Below are 13,384 nucleotides of genomic sequence, written 5' to 3' on the forward strand. Positions count from 1 at the left end.
GGGAGGTTGAACCCCCCTCTAGATTTGGGGGGTTGAACCCCCCTGTAATGTATCCATCTCAGTCCGCGTGTGCGACCATTTCACCACGGGGTCATGCGAAGCTCGGGCTTCGCTCTCAGTAACAATGGGACAAGCGGATCCTAGCCGGCACCTATCGGCAGGCTAGGCTCCCAGCTGAGAGCCTATTGTTAGCCGAACTGCTTTATCTACAGCAGTTGGCAAATTTTATATGGGTTCCTGCCAGCTATACCAAGGTCCAGTCCACCCCAAGGGTTTACCAGTGAAAGAGTCGAGGCTGGTATGTTCAAAATAATCTGTCTTTTACTTAAGAATATAAATCACATACAAACAATACAGATGCATGCACTCATACATTCAAGTTTCTTAGAAATTACAGTATTAATAGTCACTTTTGCATTAGCAGGTTGGGGTGATGAAAGGCTATACTTAATCTGTCCTGGAGCCTCGTCTGTTGCAATGAAGAATAGAGGGTCAGAAAAATATAACCTAGGGATGTTTCTAAATCACACTGCTAGAACCAGCCAGCAAGTGTGGACCTCTTAGCTGCAGACCAAAAGATCAAGGCAAACACAAAGGATTTGGGTACAGTAAGCTGGACAGAAGGGGAATTAAAGCAGACAGGGGGTGATGGGGGGGTTGTGGCTAGCAAAGACCAAGCACATGGTCCTTAGCTTTTATAGGTGGTCCTTTGGGTAGGTGGCACCTGTGCCAGCCTGTGGACCCACCTACCTGTTAGTCCGTTCCATACCTACAGCTATTGGATGCGTGTAGTGAGGGGTGGCTACCTAGAGGGTTGGCCAATATTGAAACTTAAGACTCTAACTCAAAGGAAAGGCATCTGGGCGGGTGTGAAAGCTTGGCGTCAAGATGCTCATTGAAGCGTAGATGAAGCTGGCCGTTCCCAGGTCATCAAAGCACATCTGGCAGGAAATGTCAATTCAGATGTACAGCAGGGATGTGGAATACGTGTCAGAGCCAGGAAAGAGGAGGCTTCTCCTCCCGCCCTCCCTCAAAGCACCAGCGCCCGGACACACACACACACACACACCCTGCTGAGCTGGACTTGGGCCCGGCGGCCCTCAGAGGCGCCCCGTAATGCAGTTCAGTAGGACTCCTCGGGAGTCACTCCGCACAGGGCTGCTCTCCCCGGGGAACCCCAGGCTGTTCAGCCCTCCCAGAAGACTGGGAGGGGGCGGGGTTTGATAAGGGGGGGAGAGAAGGAAACCGAAGCAAGTCTGATTAAAAACCGAAGCGAGCTCAGGGCGAGCAATTGAAAGCAGGTCTGATCGGGACACACCCCCCCCCGGGGTGTCTCTTGAGTGGGCCCAGCTTCCCCCCGGGAAAGCAGTGCTGCTCCGCGGAACTGAGCATGCGCACAAACGTGAAACGCTTGCCGTGCAGCTCCTTTGCCACACTCCAGCATCGCCGTGTGATCACCAGCTAACAGCCGAAGCGCGAAGACTTGGGGGACCGTGTGATCGGGCTACCGCGCATTATTTTGCTCCGGGGCAAACAGCCACGCCTCCCCCCCACGTTATTTGGCCCGTGTGACTGGGGCTGCAGTAGCCCATGTGGGCTCGGGAAGGGAGACCAGGAGGGATGGGCAGTGAGGGGGCAGGGCCCATTTGGCAGGGAGTGTCGCCCTCAAATCCCCCTCCCCCCATGGCTATGGGCCTGAGTGGCAAATTTGCGGATGACACAAAATTATTCAGGATGCTGAAAACCAGGCCTGACTGTGAAAACCTCCAAAACAGTCTCCACAAATTGAGTTGAGTGAGCAACAATGTGGCAAGTGAAGTGCAGAGTTGGTAACTGTAAGGTGATGCACATCGAGTAAAAAAACAAACCACAACTTCAGGTATATGGGGCCAATGGGATATGAACTCGCTGAGACGGAGAGGAAAAAAGATCTCAGGGTGGTAGCGGATACACCCACCCAGTGTACAGCAGCGGGAAAAAGGGTAGACCCTGTGTTAAGGATTATTAAGAAAACGACTGAAAATAAAGCAGTTGATATTATAGTGTTCCTGTACAGATCTATGGTGTTGCCTCATTTTGAATACAGTGCACATTTCTGGTCACCAGGGCTTTTTTTGGAGAAAAAGCCCAGCAGGAACTCATTAGCATAACAGGCCACACCCAACCGCAGAAACTCATTAACGTATTAGGCCACACCCCAACAGCACAGCTCATTAGCATATTAGGCCACCCCCCATGCCTTCCCTTAGCTTGCCTGGGTGCCCCGTGGCTGTGGGAAGCCTGGGCAAGCCAGCCCTTAGACAGGCCAAGGAATCCATGGGGAGGCATTTAAATGCCTCCCCGATCCTTCCAGGGCCCCCCTGGCCTACCTGCCTCAGAGATGCAGGGGAGGGGGGTCGCTCTCCTGGCCTTCCCTCTGTAGCCCACGCACGCAGAGGTTTGGGCTGTAGTGGGTGTGGCCAACTCTGAAGCCAGCCGGAACTCCGTCCCTGTGTGGTCCTGCCCAAAAATAGCCCTGCTGGTCACCATAACTCAGAAAGAAGAGTTGGTTTTTATACCCTGCTTTTCTCTACCCGAAGGATTCTCAGGTTTTGCCATTTGTTTCCCGTGCACATAAATGAGGAACTGAGGAATCGCACCTCCACATTGAGGGCTCCCTATGGAGTTTGTGATGATGTGCATGCTGTGAAGGGGGGGGGAAGAACGGCACAGAGTCAGGATGGCCCAATCACACCATCCTGACAGTTTGGGAGCGCATTCAACCGATCAGACGGGGGAAAGTCTGTCCATGGCTCGTCGCAACCTGTTTACTACTTGGTTTCCCCTGGTGTCTTTTAAGACCATTTCTGCGATGGAGCAGCACGGATTGCCGACGGTTGCGGGATGCTTCCCAGATCTTGCTATCTGATCGTGCCCTTTTAATCCACCTGGCATTCGCACCTATGTCGGGTCTAATTGTGCATATGATCGCAGCCTCAGAGCGGCTTACAATCACCTTCCTTTCCTCTCCCCACGACAGACACCCTGTGAAGTAGGTGGGGCTGAGAGAGCTCTGAGAGAATTGAGTTTTCATGTGGAGCTGACGTCATGTGGAGGAGTGGGGAATCGAACCCGGCTCTCCAGATGAGTTCACCGCTCTTAGCAACTACCAGCCAGTTTGGTGTAGTGGTTAAAAGCGTGGACTCTAATCTGAGAGAACCGGGTTTGATTCCCCACTCCTCCGCTTGCACCCGCTGATGTGACCTTGGGTCAGTCACAAGCTCTGGCACAGCTTCACACCTCTTGAAGGAAGTCACACTGACTGAATCTCTTCCCACATTCTGAGCATTCAAAAGGTTTCTCCCTTGTGTGGGTTCTGTGCCAGAATTTGGGGTTCTTCAAATTTTATTGTACGATCAAAGAACAGCATAGATAAAATACTACCACCAAAAAGGTGAAAATTGATATTAGTAAAAAATAATACAAACTAAAATAGAAAATAATATAAATAGTAATATAAATGGGTGGTATTTACATAAACCCCGATAACAAAAACAAATGGTGGATTTTATAGGGCGTTGCACAAAATTCTGCAATTGATGTAGTAGTTGATAGATTTCTGTCTTCTAGGAGTAATCTAACATATCCCAAGCTCATTCTCCAAGGTATTCCATTTGATCAAAGGAGTGGTGGTCTGGATGCGAGCATCTTGATAGAAGGGACAACACAGAAGAATGTGATCTACAGTCTCAGTTTCTCGTTCATTGACGGGGCAAAACCTTTTCCCATGGGGGATTCTATTAAACCACCCCTCTAAAACAGCAGAGGAGAGTGCAGCACACCTTGCAAGTGTAAAGGCCCTCCTGTGACTATGCACCTCCAAGAGGGTCAGATAGGCAGCCAACTTGACTATATATCTGGGGTTCATAGGGAACAAGAAAGTAGGGACCCTCCCGGAATCAAGCTGGTGTTCAGTGTCCAATATCCTTTGTTTTATGGCTCGTTTTGCATGGTCATAGTTAAAATCATGGAAAGTGAAAAGCCCAGGCTGGCAAGTCTGCAAATGACTGTCTTAAGCCATACAGACAGATGTTCATCCAAGAGGAGCAGTGGGGTCAAACCTTCCTGAAAATTGTTCATCTTAAGCCAGTAATTTAGGGACGCAAGGCACACCTTGGCTTCCACTCTGACAGTGCCAGTTTCCAAATGTATCAAGGCATTTGGTATGCAACTGGGGACTTGTAATGCTGCTCTTAGGAACTTTGATTGAACACGCTCAAGAGGGGCAAAAGATGATGTTCGCCCTATCATATCTACCTTTCTCTGTATATAACTGACAGTGGTTTCTAGGGTCAAAAGTCCAAAAAGCCTTTGCTCTTTTGCTAGCAGCCTAGGTGTAAAAACTAAAGCCTTGTCCTCTAGATGTACCTTTGCTGAAAGCACATTCCATGGTCTTACAAGTGCTAGGTTCCAAAGCCTAAACATATCTGTCTAGGTCTTTTTGACATTGCAATTAAGAAAATCTATCTGGGCAAAAGTTCATGTTAGTGAAGGTTCGTCTTATTAACTTAGGGAGGGCTGGTATTTGGCAAGGTTGATATATTTTAATTGACTCCTCCCTTCATTCCTGTTGGCTGAAAACAATTTAAAATTTAAAAAGGAGGCTTTGGGCTTTGTTTGAGGCTGTTTAGGCAACACCTCACCTAGGCATAAGAGGTCTTGGTACAGTCCAGGAATTCCTTATCCTAAGTGTACACTATATCGAGCACTGAGAATTTTCTCTACGCTATTAGGTATTGATGTTGAATATATGCTATTAAGCTTTACTTGAGTACGGTTTTAGAGTTCATAAATACTTTTGGTATAAAGCAACTGTTCTCACTGTGTTTCTCTCCCTTTGGAGGCCTGAGTTCCCTAGCCAGACTCCACCCACCCATAGGAAAGAACCCTAATGGGGTTGGGGGTCCCTTGAAGTGGTCTGGGCCCCCCCCCCCATTTCCCAATTCCCTACAGGTTCTTAGATGTTCTTGAAGAGTGCTACTGCTACCAAATCTCTTTCCTACACCCTGAACATTTAAAAGGTTTATCCCCTGTGTGGGTTCTTAGATGAGTTTGAAGAGTACTACTACTACTACTGAATCTCTTCCCACATTCTGAGCATTCAAAAGGCTTTTTTTCTATGTGGGTTCTTACATGATATTGAGGAGCACCACTGTGACTGAATCTCTTCCCAAACTCTAAGCATTCAAAAGGCTTCTCCCCTGTGTGGGTTTCTTAGATGAGTTTGAAGGCCGCAGCTTTGACTGAATCTCTTCCCACACTCTGAGCATTCAAAAGTTTCTCCCCTGTGTGGGTACTTAGATGTTTTGGAAGAGTGCCACTGTAACTGAATCTCTTCCCACACTCTGAGCATTCAAGAGGCTTCTCCCGTGTGGGTCCTTACATGATTTTGAAGAATGTCACTTCGACTGAACCTCTTCCCACACTGAATCTCTTCCCACAGATGGCACCCAAAGAGTGCTCATGAATGGTTCCTCATTTTCTTGGAGATGAGTGACAAGTGGAGTGCCTCAAAGATCTGTCCGGGGACCTGTTTTGTTTAACATCTTTATCTATGATTTGGATGAAGGGATAGAGGGAATGCTTATTACATTTGCAGATGGTACTAAATTGGGAGGGGTAGCAAATATGGTAGAAGACAGGATCCGGATACAGGATGATCTTGACAGGCTGGAAAACTGGGCTAAAAGAAATTTAATGAATTTCAATGGGGATAAATGTAAATGTCTGCATTTAGGTAGGAAAAATCAAATACATAATCATAGGTTGGGGAAAACCTGTCAGAAGTAGTATGTGTTAAAAGGATCTAGAGGTCTTAGTAGACCATACACTGAACATGAGTCAGCAGTGTGATGAGGTTGCTAAAAGGCAAATGTGATTTTGGGCTTTATCAACAGAAATATAGTGTCCAGATCATGAGATGTGATGATACCCCTTTGCTTTGCTTTGGTTAGACCTTACCTAGAGTATTGTGTTCAGTTTTGGGCACCACAATTAAAGAAGGATATAGACAAGCTGTAACGTCTCCAGAGGAGAGCAACGAAGATGGTGAGGGGTCTGGAGACCAAGCCCTATGAGGAAAGGTTGAAGGAGCTGGGGATGTTTAGTCTCAAGGAGACGACTGAGAGGTGATATGATAACCATCTTCAAGTACTTGAAGGGCTGTCATCTAGGTAATGGTACAGAGTTGTTTTCTGTTGCCCCAGAAGGTCGGACCAGGACCAACGGGTAGAAATTAAATCAGAAGAGTTTTTGGCCAAACATTAGGAAGAACTTCCTAATGGTTAGAGCAGTTCCTTAGTGGAACAGGCATCCTGGGGAGGTGTGGGCTCTCCTTCATTGGAGGTTTTCAAACAGAGGCTATATGGCCATCTGACAACCATGTGGATTCTGTGAACTTAGGAAGATCATGAGTGCTTAGTTCTGCCTCAGTGCTTAGTTCTTGTGTCATTTTTTAACACGCCCAGGGAAATGCTGAATGCCACTTTGGGGTCAGGAAGCAATCCTGGAGGATTTTTTGTCATCTTCTGGGCATGGAACAGTGGTCACTGTGGGTGTGGAGAGGGAGGTAGTTTTGAATTTTCAGCATTGTGCAGGGGTTGGACTAGATGACCCTGGAGGAACCCTTCCAACTCTATGATTATATGATTCTTAACATTCAAAAGGCTTATCCCCTGTTTGAAGAGTTTGAAGAGTGCCACCGAATCTCTTCCCACACTCTGAGCATTCAAAAGTCTTCTCTCCTATGTGTGATCTTGATGTTCTTGAAGGGTGCCACTGTGACTGAATCTCTTCCTGCACTCTGAACATTCAAAAGACTTCTCCCGTGTGGGTTCTTAGATGATTTTGAAGAGTGTCTCTGAGACTGAATCTCTTCCCACAGTCAGAGCATTCAAAAGGCTTCTCCCCTGTGTGGGGTCTTAGATGAGTTTGAAGAGTGCCACCGAATCTCTTCCCACACTCTGAGCATTCAAAAGGCTTCTCCCCTGTGTGGGGTCTTAGATGAGTTTGAAGAGTGCCACCGAATCTCTTCCCACACTCTGAGCATTCAAAAGGCTTCTCCCCTGTGTGGGGTCTTAGATGAGTTTGAAGAGTGCCACCGAATCTCTTCCCACACTCTGAGCATTCAAAAGGCTTCTCCCCTGTGTGGGGTCTTAGATGAGTTTGAAGAGTGCCACCGAATCTCTTCCCACACTCTGAGCATTCAAAAGGCTTCTCCCCTGTGTGGGTTCTTAGATGAGTTTGAAGACGGCCACTGCAACTGAATCTCTTCCCACACTCTGAGCATTCAAAAGGCTTCTCCCCTGTGTGGGTTCTTAGATGTGTTTGAAGAGTGCCACTGCGACTGTATCTCTTCCCACACTCTGAGCATACAAAAGGCTTCTCCCCTGTGTGGGTTCTTAGATGTTTCTGAAGAGTGCTACTGTCACTGAATCGATTCCCACACTCTGAGCATTCAAAAGGCTTCTCCCCTGAGTGGGTTCTTAGATGAATGTGAAGAGTGCTACTGCGACTGAATCTCTTCCCACATTCCGAGCATTCAAAAGGCTTCTCCCCTGTGTGGGCTCTTAGATGGTTTTCAAGAGTGCCACTGCAACTGAATCTCTTCCCACATTCTGAGCATTCAAAAGGCTTCTCCCCTGTGTGGGTTCTTAGATGTTTTTGAAGAGTGCTGCTGTCACTGAATCTCTTCCCACACTCTGAGCATACAAAAGGCCTCTCCCCTGTGTGGGTTCTTACATGAGTTTGAAGATGGCCACTGCGAATGAATCTCTTCCCACACTCTGAGCATACAAAAGGCTTCTCCCCTGTGTGGGTTCTAAGATCTTTTTGAAGAGTGCTACTGTCACTGAATCTTTTCCCACACTCTGAATATTCAAAAGTCTTTCCCCCCGTGTGGGTTCTTAGATGAGTCTGAAGAGTGCTACTGCAACTGAATCTCTTCCCACATTCTGAGCATTCAAAAGGCTTCTCCCCTGTATGAGATCTTAGATGTTCTTGAAGATGGCCACCACAACTGAATCTCTTCTCACACTGTGAGCATTTAAAAGGCTTCTCCCCTCTGTGTATTCTTTTGTGCACAAGGAACTGTGATCTGTATTTGAAGTACCTTCCACACCAAAAGCATTTACATGCATTCAATATACTGCAATTTGAAAAATGTATATTATCTTTGCCTCCCATAGACAACATCACTCCACTCTCTGAGCAAATGAATAGGTTCCGTCCTGAATGAATCCTTTGGTGTTTAACAAGGTCTGATTTCTCTGAGAATCTCTTGCCGCAGTCTGAGAAGCTAAAAGGTTTCTCTCCTCTATGTGTTCTTTGATGTCTACGGAGCTCTGTTCTATGAATCATGGTCTTTCCACACTCCAGCCAATGATTGGTCTTCTTTCCACCGTGCTTTTGTAAATGGACATTATACTGGGATTGATCTGAGAAGTTCATTCCACACACCAAGCACTTGTGTATTTCCTTCACCATGTGAATTACTTTTTGGAAATCCCCCCCTTGGCAAGGAATGGGTTTACCCCTCTTCTGGATGATGTGGCTTCTTTTCTGCCTCTCAGGTCCAACTTGGTTTCTGAAGTTTCCTCTCAAGTCTTCATTCTTGACTTCATCTGGTGATAGAGGATGCAGTTCCTCATCCTCCTCATTTCTCTGATCATTCCCTGCTGGAATAAAGAGAGAGATCCTGTTAGAACCCAGACAAGGTGGTCTGATCTGCACCTGGATTTCCAACCGCAATCCAAATATTACAGTGGCTTCTTCCCGCTGTATGTTGGTGTACAATGACATTTCTGTTATCCGATCATCTTTCCTCCCAAACTGAGATGTTGGTCACACCTTATCCCCGCCAGGCCCGCCTGTAGAGCTTCTTTTTATATTCTGTCTGTCCCTCCCCTCCCCAAATTCCCTATATGTATTTTAAGGGGTAAAGTGGCAAAATATTGTGTGTCCCCCCCACCCCCCGTTTGACTTACTGTGCTTTTTGACTTTTGATTCTCTGCACTTGATGATTAAATACAACAGGTTACCAAGTTATCCAGTTCTGCAACTGCACTGAGAGCTTCCTTCCAGTTGTCAAGAAAGCCTGGAGGAGCTGGTTTTCAGCCTCCCCAAAATGCATGTTTTCCGAGGGGGAGGAGAGAAGCCAGGAGCTCACCAAGTGAACCCCACAGTCCAAAAGGCCCCCACTTTGTTTTTTGAAAAGGTGCCGTTGGTTGGGGGGCAGGTAATGACAAATGAGAAAACCAGCCTTGCAGTGTAGGGGCACCTTTCTCAAAGTCAGAGCCTTTTTTTTTTTTGCTGTTTCTGAGTTTATTCTCTGCACCATGGCTGAGCCTATTGTTTAAAGCACAGCCACATCTGAATCATCCAGGCAGTTCTGTCCAGATAAGACCCCAGAAGAGTCTGTCTTGTTCCATCCTCTGAAACTTTCAGTGGGAATCTCTTCAATAACACACAATCTCGCTCTCTTGGGGTGAGGATTAATTCCCGTCCCGACAACAGAAGAAGAAGAGATTGAATTTCTACCCCGCCCTTCACTACCCAAAGGTGTATCAGAGCGGCTTACAAACTCCTTTCCCTTCCCCTCCCCACAACAGACACCCTGTGAGGTAGGTGGGGCTGAGAGAGCTCTTGACAGAAACTGCTCTTTTTCAAGAACAGCTCTTATCAGAACTACGGCTTGCCCAAGATCATCCAGCCAGGTGCAAGTGGAGGAGTGGGGAATCAAACCCAGTTCTCCCAGATTAGAGTCCGCGCACTCAACCACTACACGAAACAGAGGGTGTTGTGTGATTTGTGTAAGCCACTTGCCCTTGAGTGGCAGTGTGAACTGGTGGGAATACCCGCTGCAGGCCACCCCTGCAAGGTAGAACAGCTCCAAAGAAAGCACTCACCAATGTTCCCTCTAAGCTATGGAGTCTTGTGAGAAAAAGTTCTACTTTGTGAGCTACTGGCAATAAAGTTGTGAGCAAGCGATTTGTCTACTGCATAAATTAGGTTGTTCTGGAGCCCTCCTTCCTGAGTTAAGACAAAAATCTCTGAGCTGGAGGCTAAAAAACTGTGAGCTAGCTCACACTAACTCAGCTTAGAGGGAACACTGCTCATACCCATCTTCACGTCCAGGGGACTGCTGTAGGAATGTTTAGACATGCCTTTGGTGTCACACAGCAGGGCTGTTCTTAGGTAACCCCCCACTTTTCCTGGAATATCCAGTATTTAAGGGTAGTGCAGCCACTCAAGAGCCACATCTTATGAGCCTCCAGGTCCCAGGCCCCAGAAGGCCTCCCTCCCTCCCTCCTTACCCAGCAAGCTTGAGAATTCTACCAAACCAAGAGTCACTTGGAAGTGAAGAGGAAAGGTCCCAGGGCTATTCCTTGCCCGTTCCCATGACAATTTATATTTAGAAATCCAAGGAAGAGGAACAATTCTTCTGGAAGGATGGAAACATGGTCAAGATCAAAGACCAGACTCCTAACCAGTATAAGGGGGATGGATCCTTTACAGACCACAGTCAGAGCTGATGGCCGTAATCCCATCTCGGGGAAGGGCATGCTGTAAAGGCTGAAAACTGAGAAATTGGGATCTGGTCCCACTCCAGAGTCTTTCTGAGGGCCTCTGAGCCCCACCTTGGCCACGGGCCAGGACACCCTCTCTGGCTTGGCTGAGGGCCACAACACTGGCCAAACTGAACTATCGTTTTCACTCCCACTCCAATATCTGCAGGGGGGCCCCCCCGGGGAGGGGGGAAGTAACCAGGCAGTTCTCACAACCACATGTTGCTATTCAATATTTTGATTCATGCATCGTCCCAATGGGAGCAATTCGCACTTTGGGCACCTATGAAATGTCCTTACCTAGAGAGGCCACACTCCCGTAGTTCTCCAGCATGACGTCCCTGTAGAGAGCTCTTTGGCCAGGAGCCAGCAAGGCCCACTCGGCCTCGGTGAAATACACGGCCACCTCCTCAAAGGAAAAGGGAGGCTGAAAGGAAAAGCAGATTCCCCCGTCAGAGATCAGTCCAGACAGAGATTACACTCTCAACAGGGCCACTCGAGGAAGGTGCAGGATTTAGAGTTTTGCTTGCGTAAATAGAGTGGGGTTCAGAGCCTGTCTCTCCTCGGTCAGCAGGACCAAAAGCCTCATGACAAAGGAGGGGAGACCTGACGATCCCCCAATCTTCCCCCCTACCTGGACCAGAGGTGGAGCAGCTGTTTCCACTCCTCTGAAAAGATGACAGGTTGACAACATCTCTTCACTGCCTGCAAGGGAGACAAAATTGGAAGGATGAATGTTAACCTCAAGTTCCTATTTTGTTTGCTTCTTGGAATTCTGCTTCATGCATCCCTGTTCCCAGGACTGTGAAACCTTTTCTTCTTTACACTCAAGAAAATTTCTAATGACTTTTAGTAAGGTGTCAAAGAGGTGGAAGAGAAGCATCAGGTACCCATGAGCCTTGCAGTTTTATGTATGCTGCCAACATTTCTGTGAGGCTTGAAATGTGCCCTGTGAACCCTGAAGCTCCAAAGGTTGCAGCATCCCTGCTGGATCTGACCAAAAACCCAGGCACCCCATTTTCCCATCTGCTGGGCCCTCCCACCCATCCTGGAGTCTGGACTGGCAGGAGAAAATGAGGGGACCGTAAATCATGTTGCACGACACGTTGGCATCACACACACACACCCAAACCCAGATGTAATTTCAGTACATCAGCTAAGGCTCTGGAAACTTCAGGGCATCTGCTGATGCTCTGACTTCAGATTCAGGTATTTGGCCAGTCGAGACATCACCATGACATCATGTTCACCCCAAGCGCCACCCCCAAACCACATGGAATTATCCTCCATGAATCTGTCTACTCCCCTATAAAGTAAAGTGGCCATCAGCACATCCTATGACACTCTGTGTCTCAGAATTCCATTCTATGTCATCTGCAAAAGTATTCCCCTTTTCTCTTGTCCTGAAACTTCTGCCCAACAACTTGACTAGGTGCCCCAATCCCATCTAGGCTGGAGGCTCCCTTACCGCTTGGCAGGGCATCTTGGGCATCCTCCTGGGCCTGCGCCCTCTGACTTTCCTCTGACGGAGCTCCTTCTGCCTCAGAGATCTTCACTTCCATATTCACAGGTCGTCCCCACATCTGAAACAACAGCCAGGTAAGAGGAAGAATGGAAATATCTAGTGAAATATCTAGAGGTAGAAATATCTAAGAAAAAATGGGAACAGTACACTGAGGAATTATACTAAGGAGATGAAAGGATGACAGATTCCTTTCCAGAAGAATCTTTCAAAGAAGAACCAACAGCTTTAGAAAGGGGAAGGAAAGCTGCATTTAGAGCAATTGGGAGAAACAAATCACCAGGAGTAGATGGAATATCAATAGAACTATTCCAAGGCACAGAAAAGGAGTCCCTCAAAATCTTAACAAGAATATGGTAACAAAGAAGGAAAACAAAACAATGGCCCACAGACTGGATACGTTCACTTTACATTCCAATCCCGACAAAAGGAGACATCAAAGTCAGTAGCAAATGCTGGACTTTTGCATTAATTTCTCATGGGAGTGAAGTGATGCTCAAAATCCTACAACAAAGATGGCTAACACACATGGAAAGACAAATGCCGGATGTTGAAGCTGGATTACGAAAAGGACGGGGTACTTGAGACCCTATTGCAAATTTAGGTTTGTTATTGGAACATACGAGAGAATTGCAGAAGAAAATCATCTTATGTTTCATAGATTACAACAAATCTTTGAACTGTGTAGATCATGAAAAGCTATGGCTAGTTTTTAAAGAAATCAGCGTGCCACATCATCTGTTTGCTTTGATGTGCAACCTGTGCTCTGGACAAGAGGCCACTGTTAGCACAGGAGATGGAGAAACAGAATGGCTTCCAAATTGGCGAAAACAAAACAATGGCCCACAGACTGGATACGTTCACTTTACATTCCAATCCCGACAAAAGGAGACATCAAAGTCAGCAGCAAATACTGGACTTTTGCATTAATTTCTCATGGGAGTGAAGTCATACTCAGAATCCTACAACAAAGACTTACCATACATGGAATGAGAAATGCCAGGTGCTGAAGCTGGATTACGAAAAGGACGGGGTACTTGAGATCCTATTGCAAATTTAGGTTTGTTATTGGAACATACGAGAGAATTTCAGAAGAAAATCATCTTGTGTTTCATAGATTACAGCAAATCTTTGGACTGTGTAGATCATGAAAAGCTATGGCTGGTTTTTAAAGAAATCAGCGTGCCACATCATCTGTTTGCTTTGATGTGCAACCTGTGCTCTGGACAAGAGGCCACTGTTAGCACAGGAGATGGAG

At 47.0% G+C, this 13,384-nt stretch overlaps 1 pseudogene; it reads right to left on the reverse strand.

Annotated features, from left to right (window-relative positions):
- Positions 1 to 5,226: 5,226 nt before the first annotated feature.
- LOC107125030 lies at positions 5,227 to 12,166 on the reverse strand (annotated as a pseudogene).
- Between the last annotated feature and the right edge of the window lie 1,218 nt (positions 12,167 to 13,384).

The sequence above is a fragment of the Gekko japonicus genome, unplaced genomic scaffold (genome assembly GCF_001447785.1).
Source record: "Gekko japonicus isolate JY-2015 unplaced genomic scaffold, Gekko_japonicus_V1.1 scaffold6197, whole genome shotgun sequence".
Taxonomy (NCBI): domain Eukaryota; kingdom Metazoa; phylum Chordata; class Lepidosauria; order Squamata; family Gekkonidae; genus Gekko; species Gekko japonicus.